Source organism: Halichoerus grypus, chromosome X (genome assembly GCF_964656455.1).
Source record: "Halichoerus grypus chromosome X, mHalGry1.hap1.1, whole genome shotgun sequence".
Classification (NCBI taxonomy): Eukaryota; Metazoa; Chordata; class Mammalia; order Carnivora; family Phocidae; genus Halichoerus; species Halichoerus grypus.
The window spans coordinates 62,911,245-62,932,324 of record NC_135727.1 but is presented as its reverse complement, the minus strand read 5'-3'; the positions used below and the strand labels follow the sequence as shown (position 1 = coordinate 62,932,324).

Here is a 21,080-nt window from a genome sequence, read left to right as displayed (position 1 = left end):
CATAAAGCTATAGCCCTCTTACTTTCACTTTCATTTGGAAGGCTTCCTGGTTATTCTTACTTATTTTGCATATTTATTAACTGAGATACAACTGACATATAACACTGCACAACCTTGAGATGTACAACTTACTGATTTTACATATTTACATATTACAACATTCTTACCACTCTAAAATTAGCTAACAATTCTATCATGTTACATAATTGTAATTTCCTTTTTGTGGTGAGAACATTAAAGTTCACACTCTTAGTAATTTTGAAGTAGATAATGCAATATTGTTGACTATAATCACTATGCTGTGCATTAGATTTCTAGGACTTATTTATCTTCTAGTTGCAAGTTTGTACACTGTAACATCTCCCAAATTCCCACACACCAGCCCTTGATCCCCACCATTCTACTCTCTGTTTCTATGATGTCTGCTATTTTTAGAGTCCACAAATAAGTGATACTGTATAATATTTGTTTTTCTTTGTCTGGCTTATCTTATTAAGCATAATGCCCTTAAGATCCATCCTTATTGTCTCCAACACCAGACTTTCTTTCTCATGGCTGAATTATAGGTATAAATATAGATATGTATATATATCTCACTCACATCTTTTTTTTGCCAGGGATTTTTAAATTTAAATTCAATTTAGTTGACATATAGTGTATTAACAGTTTCAGAGGTAGAATTCAGTGATTAATCAGTTGCATACAACACCCAGTCCTCATTACTTCAAGTGCCCTCCTTAATGCCCATCACCCAATTTCCCCATCCCCCCACCCCCACCCCTCCAACAACCCTCAGTTGTTTCCTATAGTTAAGAGTCTCTTATGATTTGCTTATGTTTATCTTATTTTATTTTTCCTTCTCTTCTCCTATGTTCATCTGTTTTGTTTCTTAAATTCCACATATGAGTGAAATTATATGGTATTTGTCTTTCTCTGACTGACTAATTTTGCTTAGCATAATACCCTTTAGTTCCACCCATGTGGTTGAAATTGTCAAGATTTCATTCTTTCTGATGGCTGAGTAATATTCCAGTGTGTGTGTGTGTGTGTGTGTGTGTGTGTATCACATCTTTTTCCATTCATCTGGGCTCTTTCCATATTTTGGCTATTTTGGCTATTGCTAGGGATTTTTGACAGATCCACTGCAGGTGCCCTTGCTCTGAATAGTGGAAGCTAATCAAAGCGTTCAACAGGATGGTCGGGGCTGGTTTCCTAAAACCAATCAGAATCACCCCATCATTAAATGTTATAGTTCTACATGCCCTGCTGACCCACATGAAAGTGCAGGTTGCTCTCCAGTCACTTATGACATTGATTACATAGACTGCAGTAAGAAGTCTATTAATTAAGAGAAATACTGCCCTTGTGGCCATTATCCATGCAGAAATGTACCAAAAATCATATTTTCTTTATCCATTCTTCTATTGATAGACACAGTTTGTTTCCATATTTGACTACTGTAAATGATACTGCAATAAACTTGGGAAGGCAGATATCTTTTTGATATCTTGTTTTCATTTCCTGTAGATATATACCCAGGAGTAGGAGTTGTCAAATTCAGAAATAACAAATGTAAAACCAATAAATTACTGAAGTAGTAATTAGTAAGAGTTTATTGTGCATACATCAAAAAGACATTTTGTAAACTGGGAGCAATCAAGTCAAAACATGGAATGAGGCTCAGGGATATATTGTTATAAAACAGCTTGTATAGTGAGAAAGCAATAACTTTATTCTTCACAGTGATTGGTTATAATAATAGGACTTTCTTAAATGATAGGGAAATGGTCAGTGGTTACCTCTTAGCAAGCTTGGGAAACAGCTCAAGATTTTTTTTATGATTTCCAGAGGCATATGCAAAAAATGACCTTGGTCAAGTTAGTCTTGCAAAATAACCTAAGTTAAGTTTTGCCTGTGTTTAACACACACACACACACACACACACACACACACACACACACACACACACACAGGGGCCCAAAGTGGTGTCACTTAGGCCAAGGCACCAAATCAAGAATAATACCTAACTTCATTGCATTTTCAACCTCCCAGAAAGGTAGTCTTAACCAATCAGTCAGGAATTCACTGATCAGCCCCAGTAAGGTAACCTGTCATGTGGGCCCTTTCAATCCACCCCCCTCCAAAAAAAAGATGAGGTAATTCACCTTGTAAAACTCTTTTGTCCCCAAATGAAGGTGACCTCACTTGAAAAAATCCTTTTGTCTGTTTGACTTCCTTGTTCTGCCATTAAAAACTTTTTTCTTTCTGTAGCCTTTGGAATTTCCCTCTACTTGCTAGATGGGATGCTGCCTGACTCATAAATCATTTAATAAAGTCAATTAGAGCTTAAAATTTACTCAGTTGAATTTTGTTTTTTAACAGATTTGGTGGCAGAATCAGGATCTGAGAGAAAATTTTGACGGAATTTGAAAACAACAAGAAACACAGGCATGGGGCTTTATGAACCCCTTTGAGTTCATTATCTTCCTTGCCATTTCTGAAAACTGTTGCCAAATCCCTCTTGGTTTGAGCTCCACCCTTTTTGCATCCAAGCTGCAAATCTAATTGGTTTTCTTGTCCAGGGATAATGGATCAATCTATACTGACAGGAGTCTCTAATAGAGCACCAGTGCTTGGCCCTTGGTTGAGTTCATGATTCCACATTAGAATCCTTTCCCTTAAGGGTGCCGGGGTGGCTCAGTCAGTTAAGCATCTGCCTTTGGCTCAGGTCATGATTCCTGGGTCATGGGATCAAGCCCCATGTTGACTCAGTGGGTGGTCTGCTTCTCCCTCTCCCTCTGCCTCTCCCCCACCCCGACTCATGTGGTCTCTCTCACTCTGCACTCTCTCTCTCTCTCAAATAAATAAAAAAAAATCTTAAAAAAAAACTAAAAAAAAAAAGAATATTTTCCCTTATTCCAGTCAACAGTCCCCATTGACTGGGATTTGCTGTTTTAATCCCTTCCCTGTTTCCAGTCTGCAGTCCCATTTACTGGAGCCTGCTGGTTTAGTCCATGCTGGAAGTTGTTGGTGGTGTCCATAGCCTTCTCTTAGCCAGTATACAGTAACATATTTTGCTTCCTGCTGGTATGTTAAGGTACGCATGTAACTTGTTATTATTGTTTTGCATAAATAAATGCTCTTTCTAGCAGGGATCTCAGAGGCCAAAAGCCATAAAAATTGTTTGGCATGGGTTGAACATTGAAGAGATGTTAGAGCATTCACCAGTTAACCAAAGACATCTATGTTAAGATAAATTTGTCACAGAACAGGTTAGATTGATACTAAGTAACCTGTCAACCTCAAGAAAACCTCCATCCAATGAGGCACACTCTAAAACATGCACAATACCCAATTGAGAGGCACATACCTTTTAGGTATTAGCTCATCTACAAGAGACCAAAGAGCTTAGCTAATGGGATCCTTAAATTATTTTTCTGGATCCTTAAATTCTAAAGACTCAAGCGCACCACCTTCCAGTATACCTGCTTATCTTATGCCTGAAAATTATGGTGCCAGGAGCTGTGAATTTCTATAGAAATGACAAATTTTTAGTAAAAACAATCTAGAATCACAATGACCATTATGGGGAATGTTCCAATTATACAAGATCATTCATTTGAGAGTGCACTTGAGTCTACAGCCATACCACTCTGAATGCACCTGATCTCATCTGAGAGTGCACTTGAAAGTAAATATTCCCAAATGGAATTGAATACTTATTTTAATTAGCAAGCAGAAGCCTCCAAAGAGTCTCAAAATTTCAAAATGGTTTTATACAAAGATTCATTGTAAAAGGCTAATGAAATATTAAAGATGTAAGAAGTACCTAAAACAAAGGACTATAAGACTGATGTAACTCCTACTGCTCCCTTCTGTCCTACTTTGAGTACTTGTTGAAATAATCATCTGTTTTGTTTTTCTCTGAGAAGACTACACAACAGTAAACAAAAATTCACTAAGTTTGTGGCCTTACAGACACCCTTATATCTATCTTCAAAGAAAAGTGTCCATATGACCTCCTCCCAGAGTTGATTAGACTGAGGGATTTTTCCTATAAACTGTTATGTTATTCTCTTAAACAGCCAAAGGGAAACTTTGGTAGATACCAGAGCCTGCAGAAGAAATCCTGGAAAAACTGGCAGAAGACAGCAAAGCATGAAAATTCTTGTCAAAATCAGCTCTTCCAAATCTCTGTCTGTAGTGCCCAGTTGAGAGAGGAAAATTAAGTTTCACACTACCCCTTCCTTTCCAAATTCAGACCTATTGGTTATTGATTCTTTCTCTCTCAGAGATAGCTATTGCCTCCTTGCTTGTCTTGTATTGCATAACTGGGCTTGGCTTTCTGCCTGGGACATATATGTTGGGCTATCTTGGGAGAAACTCTGAATATAGGGAAGGTATCTTTTGCATTCTCTTTGAGGACCCCTCTTACACTCGAAGAAGTCATTCCATACTTCCAGGAATATTTAAAGTTAGAACTATGTATCCAGAGGGAAAGAAGCAAATTGAGGGTAATGTAATTGGATAGGTGGATCAACTTATGATGCCATTTAAGTTACAACCCATTTTTTTAAGGAATTGAAAGCAACTGTCCTTCCAATATCATATGATTTCACTCATATGTGGAATTTAAGAAACAAAAGAGATGAATATAGGAGAAGAGAAGGAAAAATAAAATAAGATAAACATAGGCAAATCATAAGAAACTCTTAACTACAGGAAACAAACTCAGTGTTGCTGGAGGAGTAGTTGGTGGGGGGATGGGGTAATTGGGTGATGGGCATTAAGGAAGGCACTTGAAGTAATGAGCACTGGGTGTTGTATGCAATCACTAAATTCTACCTCTGAAATTAATAATACAGTATGTGCTAATTAAACTGAATTTAAATATTTTTTTTTTAAAAAGCAACTATCCTTATCTTACAAATCTTTACAAAACTAGATATGCAGCTCTAAAGAATTCTTCAGTCCATTATTTAACTGGATTATTTGTTTTTTGGGGGTGTTGAGTTTTATAAGTTCTTCATATATTTTGGATACTAACCCTTTAACAAATAAGTCATTAACAAATATCTTCTTCCATTCTGAAGGCTGTCTTGTAGTTTTGTTGATTGTTTCCTTCACCACACAGAAGCTTTTTATTTTGATGTAGTCCCAATAATTTATTTTTGCTATTGTTTCCCTTGTCTCAGGAGACATATCCAGAAAGAAGTTGCTACTGCTGATCTCAATGTGGTTACTGCCTGTTTTCTCTTCTAGGATTTTTATGGTTCCATGTTTCACATTTAGGATCATCCAGGAAATACAAATCGAAACAACAATGAGATATCAACTCACACCAGTCAGAATGACCAAATTTAACAACACAAGAAACAACAAGAGTTGGCAAGGATGCAGAAAAAAAGGAAAAATTGTGCACTGTTGGTGGGAATGCAAACTGCTGCAGCTACTCTGGAAAAGAGTATGGAGGTTCCTCAAGAAGTTAAAAATAGAACTACCCAATGATCCAGGAATTGCACTTCTAGGTATTTACTGAAGGGATAAAAAAAATACTGATTCGAAAGGATACATGCATCCTGATATTTATAGATGCATTGTCAACAATAGCCAAATTGTGGAAAGAGCCCAAGTGTCCATTGACTAATAAATGAATAAGAAGATGCATATATATATACATACACACAATGGAATATTAGCCATAAGAATGAATGAAATTGTGCCATTCGTAACAATGTGGATAGAGCTAGAGAGTATTATTATATTAAGTGAAATAAGACAGGCAGAGAAAGACAAATACAATATGATTTCACTCATAGGTGGAATTTAAGAAATAAAATAGATGAACATGGGGGGGGAAGGAGCAAACCACAGAATATTCAACTATAGAGAACAAACTGATAGTTACTGGAGGAGAGGTGGGTGGCGGGATGAGTTAAATGGGTGATGGGTATTAAGGAGGACACTTGTGATGAGCACTGGTTGTTGAATGTAAGTGATCACTAGATTCTATACCTGAAAGTAAAGTTATACTTCGTGTTAACTAACTGGAATTTAAATAAAACTAAAAGAAGAAAAAAAAACCTAAAAATTTAAAAAAAAAATCTTTTTTTTTTTTTTAAAGATTTTATTTATTTATTTGACAGAGAGAGATATAGTGAGAGCAGGAACACAAGCAGGGGGAGTGGAAGAGGGAGAAGCAGGCTTCCTGCCGAGCAGGGAGCCCGATGTGGGACTCGATCCCAGGACCCTGGGATCATGACCTGAGCCGAAGGCAGACGCTTAACGACTGAGCCACCCAGGCGCCCCTAAAAAAAAAAAATCTTGTTGCAAGAAGAAGAAGAAGAAAAAAGAAGAAAGAAGAAAGAAGAAGAAGAAGAAGAAGAAGAAGAAGAAGAAGAAGAAAGAAGAAAGGAGAAGAAAGAAGAAGAAGAAGAGGAAAACCCATAAGATACCTGGGAATAAACCTAACCAAAGAGGTAAAAAATCTGTACTCTGAAAACTATAAAACACTGATGAAAGAAATTGGAGGTGACACAAGGAAATGGAAAGATATTTCATGTTTATTGATTGGAAAACAAATATTGTTAAAATGTCTATACTACCACAAGTAATCTACACATTTAATGGAATCCTTATCAAAATACCAACATTTTTCACAAAGCTAGAACAAACAATCCTAAAATGTGTATGGAACAACAAAATATCCTGAATATCCAAAACAACCTTGAAAATGGAAAGCAAAGCTGGAGGTATCACAAATCCAGACTTCAATTTACATGACAAAGCTTTCTTGATCAAAAGAGTATGGTACTTGCACAAAAAGAGACAAATAGATCAATAGAACAGAATAGAAAACCCAGAAATGAACTCATGACTATGTAGTCAACTAATCTTTGACAAAGCAGGAAAGAATATCCAATAGAATAAAGACAGTCTCTTCAATAAACCTGGCAAGCCACAGGAAAAGGAATGAACCTGGACCACTTTCTTACACTGTATACAAAAATAAATTCAAGATGGACTAAAGACCTGAATGTGAGACACGAAACCGTAAAAATCCTAGAAGAGGATTTTTTTTGCCAATTTTAAATACAGTTTTATTTAAGACATTGCATTTTCCACTTAACAATACAATGCTTATAAAGCGCAATGTTTATTTCCTTTCCCTGTGCACATATTCCATATTCAAGTTCAAGAATGTCCAGTTAATGAATTTATTTATTTTTATTTTTATGTTAATCACCATACATTACATCATTAGTTTTTGATGTAATGTTCCATGATTCATTGTTTGCATATAAGACCCAGTGCTCCATGCAGAACGTGCCCTCCTTAATACCCATCACCAGGCTAACCCATCCACCCACCCCTCTCCCCTCTAGAACCCTCAGTTTATTTCTCAGAGTCCATAGTCTCTCATGGTTCATCTCCCCCTCCGATTGCCCCCCCTTCATTCTTCCCCTCCTGCTATCTTCTTCTCCTTTTTTTTTTTTTTTTTAACATATAATGTATTATTTGTTTCAGAGGTACAGGTCTGTGATTGAACATTCTTACACAATTCACAGTGCTCACCATAGCACATACCCTCCCCAATGTCTATCACCGAGCCACCCCATCCCTCACACCCCCCACCACTCCAGCAACCCTCAGTTTGTTTCCTGAGATTAAGAATTCCTCATATCAGTGAGGTCATATGATACATGTCTTTCTCTGATTGACTTATTTCGCTCAGCGAAATACCCTCCAGTTCCATCCACGTCGTTGCAAATGGCAAGATTTTATTCTTTTTGATGGCTGCATAATATTTCATTGTATATATATACCACATCTTCTTTATCCATTCATCTGTCGATGGACATCTTGGCTCTTTCCACAGTTTGGCTATTGTGGACATTGCTGCTATAAACATCGGGGTGCATGTACCCCTTCAGATCCCTGCATTTGTATCTTTGGGGAAAATACCCAGTAGTGCAATTGCTGGATCATATAGTAGCTCTATTTTCAACTTTTTGAGGAACCTCCATACTGTTTTCCAAGGTGGCTGCACCAGGTTGCATTCCCACAAACAGTGTATGAGGGTTCCCCTTTCTCCACAACCCCGCCAACATCTGTCGTTTCCTGACTTGTTAATTTTAGCCATTCTGACTGGTGTGAGGTGATATCTCATTGAGGTTTTGATTTGGATTTCCGTGATGCCGAGCAATTGTGAGCACTTTTTCATGTGTCTGTTGGCCATTTGGATGTCTTCTTTGGAAAAATGTCTGTTCATGTCTTCTGCCCATTTCTTGATTGGATCATTTGTTCTTTGGGTGTTGAGTTTAAGAAGTTCTTTATAGATTTTGGATACTAGCTCTTTATCTGATATGTCATTTGCAAATATCTTCTCCCATTCTTTCAGTTGTCTTTTGGTTTTGTTGACTGTTTCTTTTGCTGTGCAAAAGCTTTTTGTCTTGTTGAAGTCCCAATAGTTCATTTTTGCCCTTCCTTCCCTTGCCTTTGGTGATGTTTCTAGGAAGAAGTTGCTGTGGCTGAGGTCAAAGAGGTTGCTGCCTGTGTTCTTTAGGATTTTGAGATTTTTTTTTTTTTATTTGACAGAGAGAGACACAGCGGGAGAGGGAACACAAGCAGGGGGAGTGGGAGAGGGAGAAGCAGGCCTCCCGCAGAGCTGGGAGCCCGATGCGGGGCTGGATCCCAGGACTCTGGGATCATGACCTGAGCCGAAGGCAGACGCTTAACACCTGAACCCCCCAGGTGCCCCTCTCCTTTAGGATTTTGATGGACTCCTGTCTCACATTGAGATCTTTCAACCATTTTGAGTCTATTTTTGTGTGTGGTGTAAGGAAATGGTCCAGTTTCATTCTTCTGCATGTGGCTGCCCAATTTTCCCAACACCATTTGTTGAAGAGACTGTCTTTTTTCCAGTGGACAGTCTTTCCTGCTTTGTCAAAGATTAGTTGACCGTAGAGTTGAGGGTCCATTTCTGGGCTTTCTATTCTGTTCCATTGATCTATGTGTCTGTTCTTGTGCCAGTACCATACCGTCTTGATGATGACAGCTTTGTAATAGAGCTGGAAGTCCAGAATTGTGATGCCACCAGGTTTGCTTTTCTTTTTTTTTTTTTAATTTTTTAAAAAAAGATTTTATTTATTTATTTGAGAGAGAGAATGAGAGAGAGAGAGAGAGAGAGCACATGAGAGGAGAGGGTCAGAGGGAGAAGCAGACTCCCTGCCGAGCAGGGAGCCTGATGCGGGACTCAATCCGGGGACTCCAGGACCATGACCTGAGCCGAAGGCAGTCGCCTAACCAACTGAGCCACCCAGGCACCCTGGTTTTCTTTTTCAACATTCCTCTGGCTATTCGGGGTCTTTATTGGTTCCATACAAATTTTAGGATTATTTGTTCCATTTCTTTGAAAAAAGTTGATGGTATTTTGATGGGGATTGCATTAAATGTGGAGATTGCTCTAGGTAGCATTGACATCTTCACAATATTTGTTCTTCCAATCCATGAGCATGGAATGTTTTTCCATTTCTTTGTGTCTTCCTCAATTTCTTTCATGAGTATTTTATAGTTTTCTGAATACAGATTCTTTGCCTCTTTGGTTACATTCATTCCTAGGTATCTTATGGTTTTGGGTGCAATTGTAAATGGGATTGACTCCTTAATTTCTCTTTCTTCTGTCTTGCTGTCGGTGTATAGGAATGCCACTCATTTCTGTGCATTGATTTTATATCCTGCCACTTTAATGAATTCCTGTATGAGTTCTAGCAGTTTTGGGGTGGAGTCTTTTGGGTTTTCCACATAAAGTATCATATCATCTGCGAACAGTTTGACTTCTTCTTTGCCTATTTGGATGCCTTTTATTTCTTTTTGTTGTCTGATAGCTGTGGCTAGGACTTCTAATACTATGTTGAATAGCAGTGGTGATAGTGGACATCCCTGCCGTGGTCCTGACCTTAGGGGGAAAGCTCTCAGTTTTTCCCCATTGAGAATGATATTCACTGTGGGTTTTTCATAGATGGCTTTTATGATATTGAGGTATGTACCCTCTATCCCTATATACTCTGAAGAGTTTTGATCAAGAAAGGATGCTGTATTTTGCCAACTGCTTTTTCTGCATCTATTGAGAGGATCATATGGTTCTTTTACTTTCTTTTATTAATGTATTGTATCACATTGATTGATTTGCAGATGTTGAACCAATCTTGCAGCCGAAGGATAAATCCCACTTGGTCATGGTGAATAATCCTTTTAATGTACTCTTGGATCCTATTGGCTAGTATTTTGGTGAGAATTTTTGCATCCATGTTCATCAAGGACATTGGTCTGTAATTCTCCTTTTAGATGGGGTCTTTGGTTTGGGGATCAAGGTAATGGTGGCCTCATAAAACGAGTTTGGAAGTTTTCCTTCCATTTATATTTTTTGGAACAGTTTCAGAAAAATAGGTATTAATTCTTCTTTAAATGTTTGGTAGAATTCCCCTGGAAGCCATCTGGCCCTGGGCTTTTGTTTGTTGGGAGATTTTTGATTACTGCTTCAATTTCCTTGGTGGTCATAGGTCTGTGAAGGTTTTCTGTTTCTTCCTGGTTCGGTTTTGGTAGTTGATACATCTCTAGGAATGCATCCATTTCTTCCAGATTATCTAATTTGCTGGCATATAGTTGCTCTTAATGTGTTCTTATAATTGTTTGCATTTCTTTGGTGTTGGTTGTGATCTCTCCTCTTTCATTCATGATTTTGTTGATTTGGGTAATTTCTCTTTTCTTTTTGATAAGGCTGGCCAGGGGTTTATCAATCTTGTTAATTCTTTCAAAGAACCAGGTCCTAGTTTCGTTGATCTTTTCTACTGTTCTTTTGGTTTCTATTTCATTGATTTCTGCTCTGATCTTTATTATTTCTCTTCTCCTGCTGGGTTTAGGCTTTATTTGCTGTTTTTTCTCTAGCTCCTTTAAGTGTAGGGTTAGGTTGTGTGTTTGAGACCTTTCTTGTTTCTTGAGAAAGGCTTGTATTGCTATATACTTTCCTCTTAGGACTGCCTTTGCTGCATCCCAAAGATTTTTAAGAGTTGTGTTTTCATTTTCATTTGTTTCCATGAATTTTTTAAAATTCTTCTTTAATTTCCTGGTTGACCCATTCATTCTTTAGTAGGATGCTCTTTAGCCTCAATGTATTTGAGTTCTTTCTGACTTTCCTCTTGTCATTGAGTTCTAGTTTCAAAGCATTGTGGTCTGAAAATATGCAGGGAGTGATCCCAATCTTTTGGTACCAGTTGAGACCTGATTTGTGACCCAGGATGTGATCTATTCTGGAGAATGTTCCATGGGCACTAGAGAAGAATGTGTATTCTGTTGTTTTGGGATGAAATGTTCTGAATAGATCTGTGAAGTCCATTTGGTCCAGTATGTCATTTAAAGTCTTTATTTCTTTGTTGATCTTTTGCTTAGATGATCTGTCCATTTCTGTGAGGGGGGTGTTAAAGCCCCCCACTATGCTTGTATTGTCCATGTGTTTCTTTGCTTTTGTTATTCATTTGCTTATATAAGTGGCTGCTCCCATGTTAGGGGCATAGATATTTACAATTGTTAGATCTTCTTGTTGGAGAGACCCTTTAAGTAGGATATAGTGTCCTTCCTCAACTCTTATTACAGCCTTTGGTTTAAAATCTAATTTGTCTGATATAAGGATTGCCACCCCAGGTTTCTTTTGGTGTCCATTAGCATGGTAAATGGTTTTCCAACCCCTCACTTTCAATCTGGGGGTGTCTTTGGGTCTAAAATGAGTCTCTTGCAGACAGCATATCGATGGGTCTTCGTTTTTTATCCAATCTGATAGCCTGTGTCTTTTGATTGGGGCATTCAGCCAATTTACATTCAGGGTAACTATGGAAAGATATGAATTTAGTGCCATTGTATTGCCTATAAGGTGACTGTTACTGTATATTGTCTGTGTTCCTTTCTGGTCTATGTTATTTTGAGGCTCTCTCTTTGCTTAGAGGACCCGTTTCAAGATTTCTTGTAGGGCTGGTTTTGTGTTTGCAAATTCCTTTAGTTTTTGTTTGTCCTGGAAGCTTTTTATCTCTCCTTCTATTTTCAAGGACAGCCTAGCTGGATATAGTATTCTTGGCTGCATATTTTTCTCATTTAGTGCTCTGAATATATCATGCCAGTCCTTTCTGACCTGCCAGGTCTCTGTGGATAAGTCTGTTGCCAATCTTATGTTTCTACCATTATAGGTTACAGATCACTTCTCCCGAGCTGCTTTCAGCATTTTCTCTTTGTCTCTGAGACTTGTAAGTTTTACTATTAGATATCGGGGTGTTGACCTATTTTTATTGATTTTGAGAGGGGTTCTCTGTGCCTCCTGGATTTTGATGCCTGTTTCCTTCCCCAAATCAGGGAAGTTCTCTGCTATAATTTGCTCCAATATACCATCTGCCCCCCTCTCTCTTTCTTCTTCTTCTGGGATCCCAATTATTCTAATGTTGTTTTGTCTTATGGTATCACTTATCTCTAATTCTGCCCTCATGATCCAGTAGTTGTTTATCTCTCTTTTTCTCAGCTTCTTTATTTTCCATCATTTGGTCTTCTATATCACTAATATCTCTTCTGCCTCATTTATCCTAGCAGTTAGAGCCTCCATTTTTTATTGCACCTCATTAATAGTCTTTTGATTTTGACTTGGTTATATTTTAGTTCTTTTATTTCTCCAGAAAAGGTTTCTTTAATAACTTCCATGCTTTTTTCAAGCCCAGGTAGTATCTTTAAAATCAACATTCTCAACTCTAGTTCCGACATCTTACTAATGTCCATATTGATTAGGTCCCTGGCAGTCAGTACTGCCTCTTGTTCTTTTTGTTGAGGTGAATTTTTCCATCTTGTACTTTTGTCCAGAGGAGAATAGATGAATGAGAGAACAAAATGCTAACAGGGTAATAACATTACCAGAAAATATACACTAAACAAATCAGAAAAGACCTGAAACTGGGGGGAAAGAAAGGGAAAGAAAGAAAAAAGAAAAAAAAAAGAAAAAGAGAAAGATAAAAACAAATAAACAAAACCAAAACAAAACAAAACAAAAAAGCAGAATATGACCAAATATGGTCAGGCTGGTGCATAGATCAGTGCCACACACTAGATTTTGGGTGTATTTTATCTGTTAGAAGAAAGTGCCTCCCAGAATTTTAAAGAAAGAAAAATTTATATATGGACAAAAAGAAGGGTTGATACAATGAAGGGATGGAATATGACTGTAAACATGAAAATTATAAAAGATTTTATAAAAGGATTTGATAAGGTAAGAAGCTGGTTGAAAAAAGAAAGACGAGGATTTAAAAAAAATGGAGAGAATGTGATCAGGCAGGAGACTAGAACAAAGCCATACACTAGAAATTTAGGGTATATTTTGATCTGTTAGAAGAAACTGTATCCCAAAATTTTAAAGAGAGAACAAATTATATATATATACCAAAAATAAGGTAACTACTATGAAGGGATAGACTATGACTCTAAAAATGAAAAATAAAAAAGATTTTTTTAAAAAGGGATTGATAAGATGTTGGTTGAAAAAGGGAAAACGAAAAATTAAAAAAAAAAGACAGTTAAAAAAGAAATTAACTTTGAAAGACTAAAGAATCATGGGAAAAAGCCATGAATTCTATGTGCAGTATTCCCATAGCGCTGGAGTTCTGCCATTCTCATTGATTGGTAAACTCTGTCTTGGCTGGCTGTTCTTGCTGATCTTCTGGGGGAGGAGCCTGTTGCCGTGGTTCCCAAATGTCTTTGCCGGAGGTGGAATTGCCCCACCCTTGCCAGTCCGGGCTATGTAATGTGCTCAGGTTTGCTCTTGGGAGCTTTTGTTCCCTGCCAGCTTTCTGTACAGCTTTGGAGGATGAGAGTGAAAATGGCGGCCTCCCAATCTCCACCCCAGAGGAGCTGAGAACTCGGGGGCCCCACTCCTCAGTGAGCCCCCAGAGAAAAGCAGTCAGTCACTCCCATCTCCCTGGTCTCTGGCTGCACTCCGTGCTCACCCGGCCTGTGACCAAGCATTTCTATCTCTGGCACCCGACCTTGTGTGGAGTCTCCAAACCCAGCAGATCTCTACGGTGCGCTCCCATGCCACTCCTCCGGGGAGAGGAAGGGGAGTCTCCCTGGATCTGCCACTTCTTGGGTCCCTGCTGGAGGAGCAGTGGCCCGACTGTGCCTTGGATCAAGGTTTATGGCAACCCCAAGCTGAGAGCCCACTCCTCGGCTCCGTCTCTGCAACCAGCTTCCCTGCTCCGATACCTGGGAGCTCTGCTGCATTCAGCCACCCCAAGTCTTTCTATGACCCCGAGGGTCCTGAGACCACACTGTCCCATCGAGGGTTCCACCCCCTGCTTAGCCACTGGAGCGACTTCCCTCAGTGGAGCAGACTTCTAAAAGTTCCAATTTTGTGCTCTGCTGCTCTATCACTTGCCAGAAGCAACCAACGGAGGCTCCCTCCCCCGCCGTCTATCTTCCCAAATATCGCCTCAGATTCACTTCTCTGCACGTCCTACCTTCCAGAAAGTGGTCGCTTTTCTGTTCAGAAAGTTGTTGCTATTCTTTTCTTTGATCTCCTGTTGAGTTCATAGGTGTTCAGAATGGTTTAATCCCTATCCAGCTGAATTCCTGGGACCAGAGGAAATCCAGGTCTCCTACTCCTCTGCCATCTTGCTCCTCCCCTCTCTAGTACATCAAGAATGTCCAGTTTATTTACTATACCAGCTCAACTTTAAAACTGCCATGGAATTTGCTACGAATTTGGGTCCTTCAAATATTTTGTGTGGAACAATGCTAGACCTATTCTCAGGTTGGCTTAATCAACCTCTTCAATGGTGGGTACAGAGGAAGCACCACCAGAGGGAGGAGCTCCACCACCAGGGAAGCCTCTAGGAATTCCTTCTGGCATGCCCTCTGCACTCTCGTACAGCTTGGTAATGATGAGGTTGCAGACTTTCTCCAGCTCTTTTTGCTGATGTTCAAATTCTTCCTTCTCTGCAGTCTGGTTCTTATCAAGCCAGTTGATGATTTCATTGCACTTGTCAAGAATCTTCTGTTTATCCTCAACATTGATTTTGCCTGAAGTTTTTCATCTTCAACAGTTACTTCCATGTTGAATGCATAAGATTCAAGTAAATTCTTGGAAGACACCTTGCCCTGCTGTTTCTCATCTTCAGCTTTGTTCTTCTCAGGTTCCTGGACCATGCACTCAATGTCTTCCTTGCTCAAGTGGCCCTTGCCGTTAGTGATTGTAATCGTGTTCTCTTTTCCTGTGCTCTTATCCACAGCAGAGACATTGAGGATAACATTAGCTTAGTATCAAAAGTGACTTCAATCTAAGGAACTCCACAAGAGGCAGGAGGTATGCCTGTGAGTTTGAACTTGCCAAGTAGGTTGTTATCCTTGGTCATGGGACGCTCATCTTCATATACCTGAATAAGCACACCAGGCTGGTTGTCAGAGTAGGGAGTAAAGGTTTGTGTCTGTTTGGTAGGAACGGTAATATTACCATTACCAGCTTGATGAGAACAGGCAGGACTCCTCCAGCAGTTTCAATGCTGTCTCCAGAAAGGATGGCTGCCTGGACAGCTGCATCATAAACAACAGCCTCATCAGGGTTGATGTTCTTATGCAGTTCTTTTCCATTGAAGAAATCTTGTAGAAGTTTCTGAATCTTGGGGATACGGGTAGAACCACCCATCAGATCAATATCATGGATCTGAGACTTGTCTAGCTTGGCATCCCAAAGGGCTTTTTCTACAGGGTCCAGGGTGCCACGGAACAGGTCAGCATTTAATTCTTCAAACCGCACATGAGTAATAGAGGTATAGAAGTCGATTCCTTCATATAGAGAATCAATCTCAATACTGGTTTGGGTGCTGGAAGAAAGTGTGCGCTTAGCACGTTCACAGCTTTTAAGGCTATTTTGTAGTTCCGTACAAACTCTAGTATTATTTTTTAGTTCTGTGAAAAATATTACTGGTATTTTAATAGGAATTGCATTGAATCTGTAGATTGCTTTGGCTAGTATGGACATTTTAACAATATTGGTTTTTCTAATACATAGGTATGGGATGTCTTTCCGTTTGTGTCATCTTCAAGTGCATTCATCAGTGTGTTATACTTTTTGGAGTACAGCTCATTCACTTCCTTTCTTAAGTTTATTCCTAGGTATTTATTTGTTTGTTAGTTTTTGAAAGTTTTTATTTAATTGCACTTAGTCAACATACAGTATAATATTACTTTCAGATGTACAATATAGAGATTCAGTACTTCCATACATCATCCAGGGCTCATCACAAGTGCACTCCTTAATCCCCATAACCTATTTAACGCATCCCCATACCCTCCTCCTCTGTGACAACCATCAGTTTGGTCTCTATATGTAAGAGTTGGTTTCTTGGTTTGCCTCTTTCTCTCTTTTTCCCTCTTTGCTCATTTGTTTTGTTTCTGAGATTCCATGTGTGAATGAAATTATATGGTATCTATCTTTCTCTGACTGATGCATTTCACTTAGAATTATATATGCTAGCTCCATCCATGTCAACTCAAATGGAAAGATTTCATTTTTTATAGCTGAGTAATATTCCGTTGTATCTATATACACCACATTTTTTTTTTGTCCATTCATCAGTCAATGGACATTTGGCCTGTTTTCATAATTTGACTATTGTAGTTAACACTGCTATAAACATCATGGTGCATATATCCCTTTGAATTAGTATTTTTGTATTCTTTGGGTAAATACATAGTAGTGCAATTGCTGGATTGGAGAGTAGAACAATTTTTAACTTACACTCTTTTCCACACTGGCTGTACCAGTTAGCATTCTCCTAACAGAGCAAAAGGGTTTCCATTTCTGCACATCCTCACCAACACCTGTTGTTTCTTGTATTATTGATTTTAGCCATTCTGATAGGTGTGATGTGATATCTCATTGTAGTTTTGATTTGCATTTCCCTGATGATGAGTGATGCTGAGCTTTTTTTCATGTGTTTGTTGGCCATCTTTATATCTTCTTTGGAGAAATGTTTATTCACATTTTCTGCCCATTTTTAATTGAATTATTTGTTTTCAGTGTTTAGTTTTATAAGTTTTTTATATATTTTGGATACTAACCCTTTATCAGATATGCCATTGGCAAATATCTTCTCCCATTCCATAGGTCGCCTTTTAGTTTTGTTGACAGTTTCCTTTGCTGTGCAGAAGCTTTTTTATTTTGATGTTGTCCTATGAATTTATATTTGTTTTTGTTTCCTCAAGGGGTATTTCTAGAAGGAAGTTGCTGCTGCCTGTGTCAGAGAAGATACTGCACGTGTATCTTCTAAACATGATATCTGAAACCATAAAAATCCCAGAAGAAAACTTAGGTAGTAATTTATTTGACATCAGCCATAGAAATATTTTTATAGATATGTTTCCCCTGGCAAGGGTAACAAAAGCTAAAGTTAATTGGGGTACCTGGGTGGCTCAGTTGGTTGTGTCCAACTCTTGATTTCAGCTCATGTCATGATCTCAGGGTTGTGAGATTGAACCCCAAGTCAGGCTCTGCACTCAGTGGGGAGTCTGCTTGAGATTCTTTCTCTCCCTCTCCCTCTGCCCTTCCCCCACTCTCTCTCTTTCTCTCTCTCTAAAATAATAAATATTTTGTTTTAAAAAAGCAAAAATTAATTATTGGGACTACACTAAAATAAATAGCTTTTGCACAGTGAAGGAAACTATAAACAAAAAAGAAAAGCAATCTAGTGAATGGAAGAATGCATTTGCAAATCATGTATCAGGTAAATGGTTAATATTCAAAATAGATAAAGGACGTATACAACCCAACACCTAATAATAATAATAATAATAATAATAATAATAACCCAATTAAAAAGGGGCAAAGGACCTGAATAGATATTTTCAAGGGGACATACAAATGGCCAAAAGACACATGAAAAAGTGCTCAACATTACTAATCATCAGGGAAATGCAAGTTAAAATTACAATGAGGTATCATTTTATACCTGTTAGAATGGATAAAATAAAAAACACAAAAAATAGCAAGTGTTGGCAAGGATATGGAATAAAAGGAACCATTGAACACTATTGGTAAATTGGTGCAGATTGCAAATTGGTGCAGTTACTGTGGAAAACAGTATGGAGGTTCCTCAAAAAATTAAAAATAGAATTATCATATGATCTAGTAATTCCACTAGTGGGTATTTACACATAGAAAACAAAAATACTAATTCAAAAAAATATATGAGCCCATATGTTTATTGCAGCATTACTTACACTAACCCGGATATGGATGTGCCCCAAGTGTCCATGCAGAGATGAATGGATACACACACAATGGAGTATTAGTTAGACAAAATCTTGCCATTTGCAACAATATGGACAACCTTGAGAATATAATGCTAAGTCAAATAAGTCAGTAAGAGAAAGATAATTACCATTATTATTTCACTCCTATGTATAATTTTAGAAAAAAACAAACATACAAAGAGAAAAAAGAGACAAGTCAAAAAACACAATCTTGAATACATAAAAGAAACTGGTGGTTACCAGAAGGAAGATGGGTGAGGGGATGAGTGACTAGGTGAAGAGGTAAGAGTATGCTTATCATGCATGATGAGCACCGAGTAATGTATAGAATTGTTGAATCACTATATTGTACACCTGAAACATATAACACTGTATTTTAATTATATTTAAATTAAAAATATAAATAAATAAAATTAAAAGAAAAACTGAACATACCAGAAAAAAAGAGAGAAACAGAAAAGAGACTTAATTAGAGAGAACAAATAGGAAGGGAGATGAGGGAGATTAGATAAAGGGGATTAAGATCAACTAATTAATCATTGAACACTACATCAAAAACTAATGATGTACTATATGCTGGCTAACTGAACATAATAAAAAAAAAAGTACACTTATGTTGATGAGCTCTGAATAATGTATGGAATTTTTGAATCATTATATTGTATACCTGAAACTATTATAACACTATATGTTAATTATACTTCAGTAAAAAAATAAATCCTTTAACAATATCTCAGATATAAAATGGACTTAAATAAATGGACAATGTTAGTGTCACCCGTTCAATTGGCCAATGAGGGTTTTTTTCCTAAATATTGTTTATTTGCTTGCTGTAAGAATCTTTTGAAGCTGTTGTTGGAGTCATTTTGTTGTTTTTTTTTGTTTTGTTTTGTTTTGTTTTTTTAGAATCTTCTGTATACCAACCAAAGAATGCATTCCATTGTCTCTGAAAAGTTTGAAATTCTCTCTTTTAAGTACTTAAGCTGTATCTATCTAAATCAATGTTTACCCAAAGTGGCCACTAAAATTTCAAACATTCTCTCATTTCCCAAAAATGTGTAAGATCCTGATCCTTAGACTAGGTGGAACACATAATTTCCTTTAGATTCCCTAAGATGTCTTACTATGAGTGACCCCATTTTTTTTTTAAAGATTTTATTTATTTGAGAGAGAGAGCATGAGTGAAAGAGAGAGAGCAGGAGCGAGAGAGAGAGCACAGGCAGGGGGAAGGGGAGGGGCAGAGAGAGAGAGAGAAGGAGACACCCTGCTGAGCAGGGAGCCTGATGCAGGGCTCAATCCCAGGACCCCAGGGTCATAACCTGAGCTGAAGGCAGATGCTTAACTGACTCAGCCACCCAGGTGACCCCAACCCTGTTTTTTTTTTTTTTTTTTGACGGTTGTCCCCAAACACAGGGAATCATATGTTCCCCCTCTTTTGAACAGAATAGGATGACTTACCAAGAAACTTCAACAAACAAAATATATGTATGCACAATCAAATCAGAGAGCCCAAATGCAAAGAGAGTTGAGCTCAGATCCAAGAGAGTTACACTCAAATTTCAGATTTTGTGAGAAAGCACTGATCTCAATGGGTTCTGTGGCTACCAGCACCTGTTTTTTCCCTGCCTTTGGAGTCATCAAGGGTCTATTTTGGATCTCACTTCTGATGCCATAAAATGCCAAAAGATCAGAGATAACTGAAATAAAACTAATTAACCACCAAGGTAGTGATCAGTAAATATTTATTTTGCACACATCAAAAAAAAAATATTTGCAAACTGGGAGCTCTCACATGAAAACAGAATGAGGTTCAGGGATATATTGTTATAAAGAATCTTATATAGTGAGAAAGCAGTGACTGTTTATTCTTCACAGTAATTGGTTACATTATAATTTTCTTAAATAACAAAAGATTGGTCAGTGGTTACCTCTTATCAAGCTTGGGAAACAGTTCAAGTTTTGCTTATTATTTCCAGAGGCATAAGCAAGAAATGACCCAGGTCAAGTTAATTTTACAAAATAAACTAAAATAAGCTTTGTTTGTATAACAGGTTTTGTCTGCTCAGGGAATTTTTAAAGTTGGTTTCCATTTGCTTCTTATTTTAACAGCTTATTGGACCACATGGTATTTTTTTTTTCTTTTTGCACATAACACACAGTGTTATATCATTTGCAGGTATACAACTTAGTGATTTGACAAGTTTATACATTATGTTATGTTCACCATAAGTATAGCTACCATCTGTCCTGCTACATCGCTATTAAAATATTATTGACTAAATTCCTTATGCTCTACTTTTTGTTCCCATGACTTACTCATTCCATAACTGGAGGCCTGTATCTCCCTCTCCCCTTTACCCATATTGCCTGACTTATTTCACATAGCATACTTTCCTCTAGGTCCATCCATGTAGCCTCAAATGACACAGTCACATCCTTTTTTATGGGTGTGCAATATTCCATCGTGTGTATATGTGTGTGTGTGTGTGTAAATATATATTTTCCATATCCATTTCTCTATTGATGGACACTTAATTTGTTTCCATGTCTTGGTTATTGTAAATAATGCTGCAATAAACATAAAGGTATTTACATTTTTGAGTATTTTCATTTTCCTTGGTTAAACCCCCAATAGTGGAATTATTGGATCATATGGTATTCTATGGTATTCTTATTTTTAATTTTTTGAAGAACCTCTATATTATTTTCCACAGTGACTGTACTAATTTACATTCCCACCAACAGTG

The 21,080-nt window shown here is 37.7% G+C and overlaps 1 pseudogene; it reads right to left on the bottom strand.

The window, feature by feature from the left end:
• Nucleotides 1–14,722: 14,722 nt before the first annotated feature.
• On the bottom strand, nt 14,723–20,796 carry LOC118538285 (heat shock cognate 71 kDa protein pseudogene; annotated as a pseudogene).
• Between the last annotated feature and the right edge of the window lie 284 nt (nt 20,797–21,080).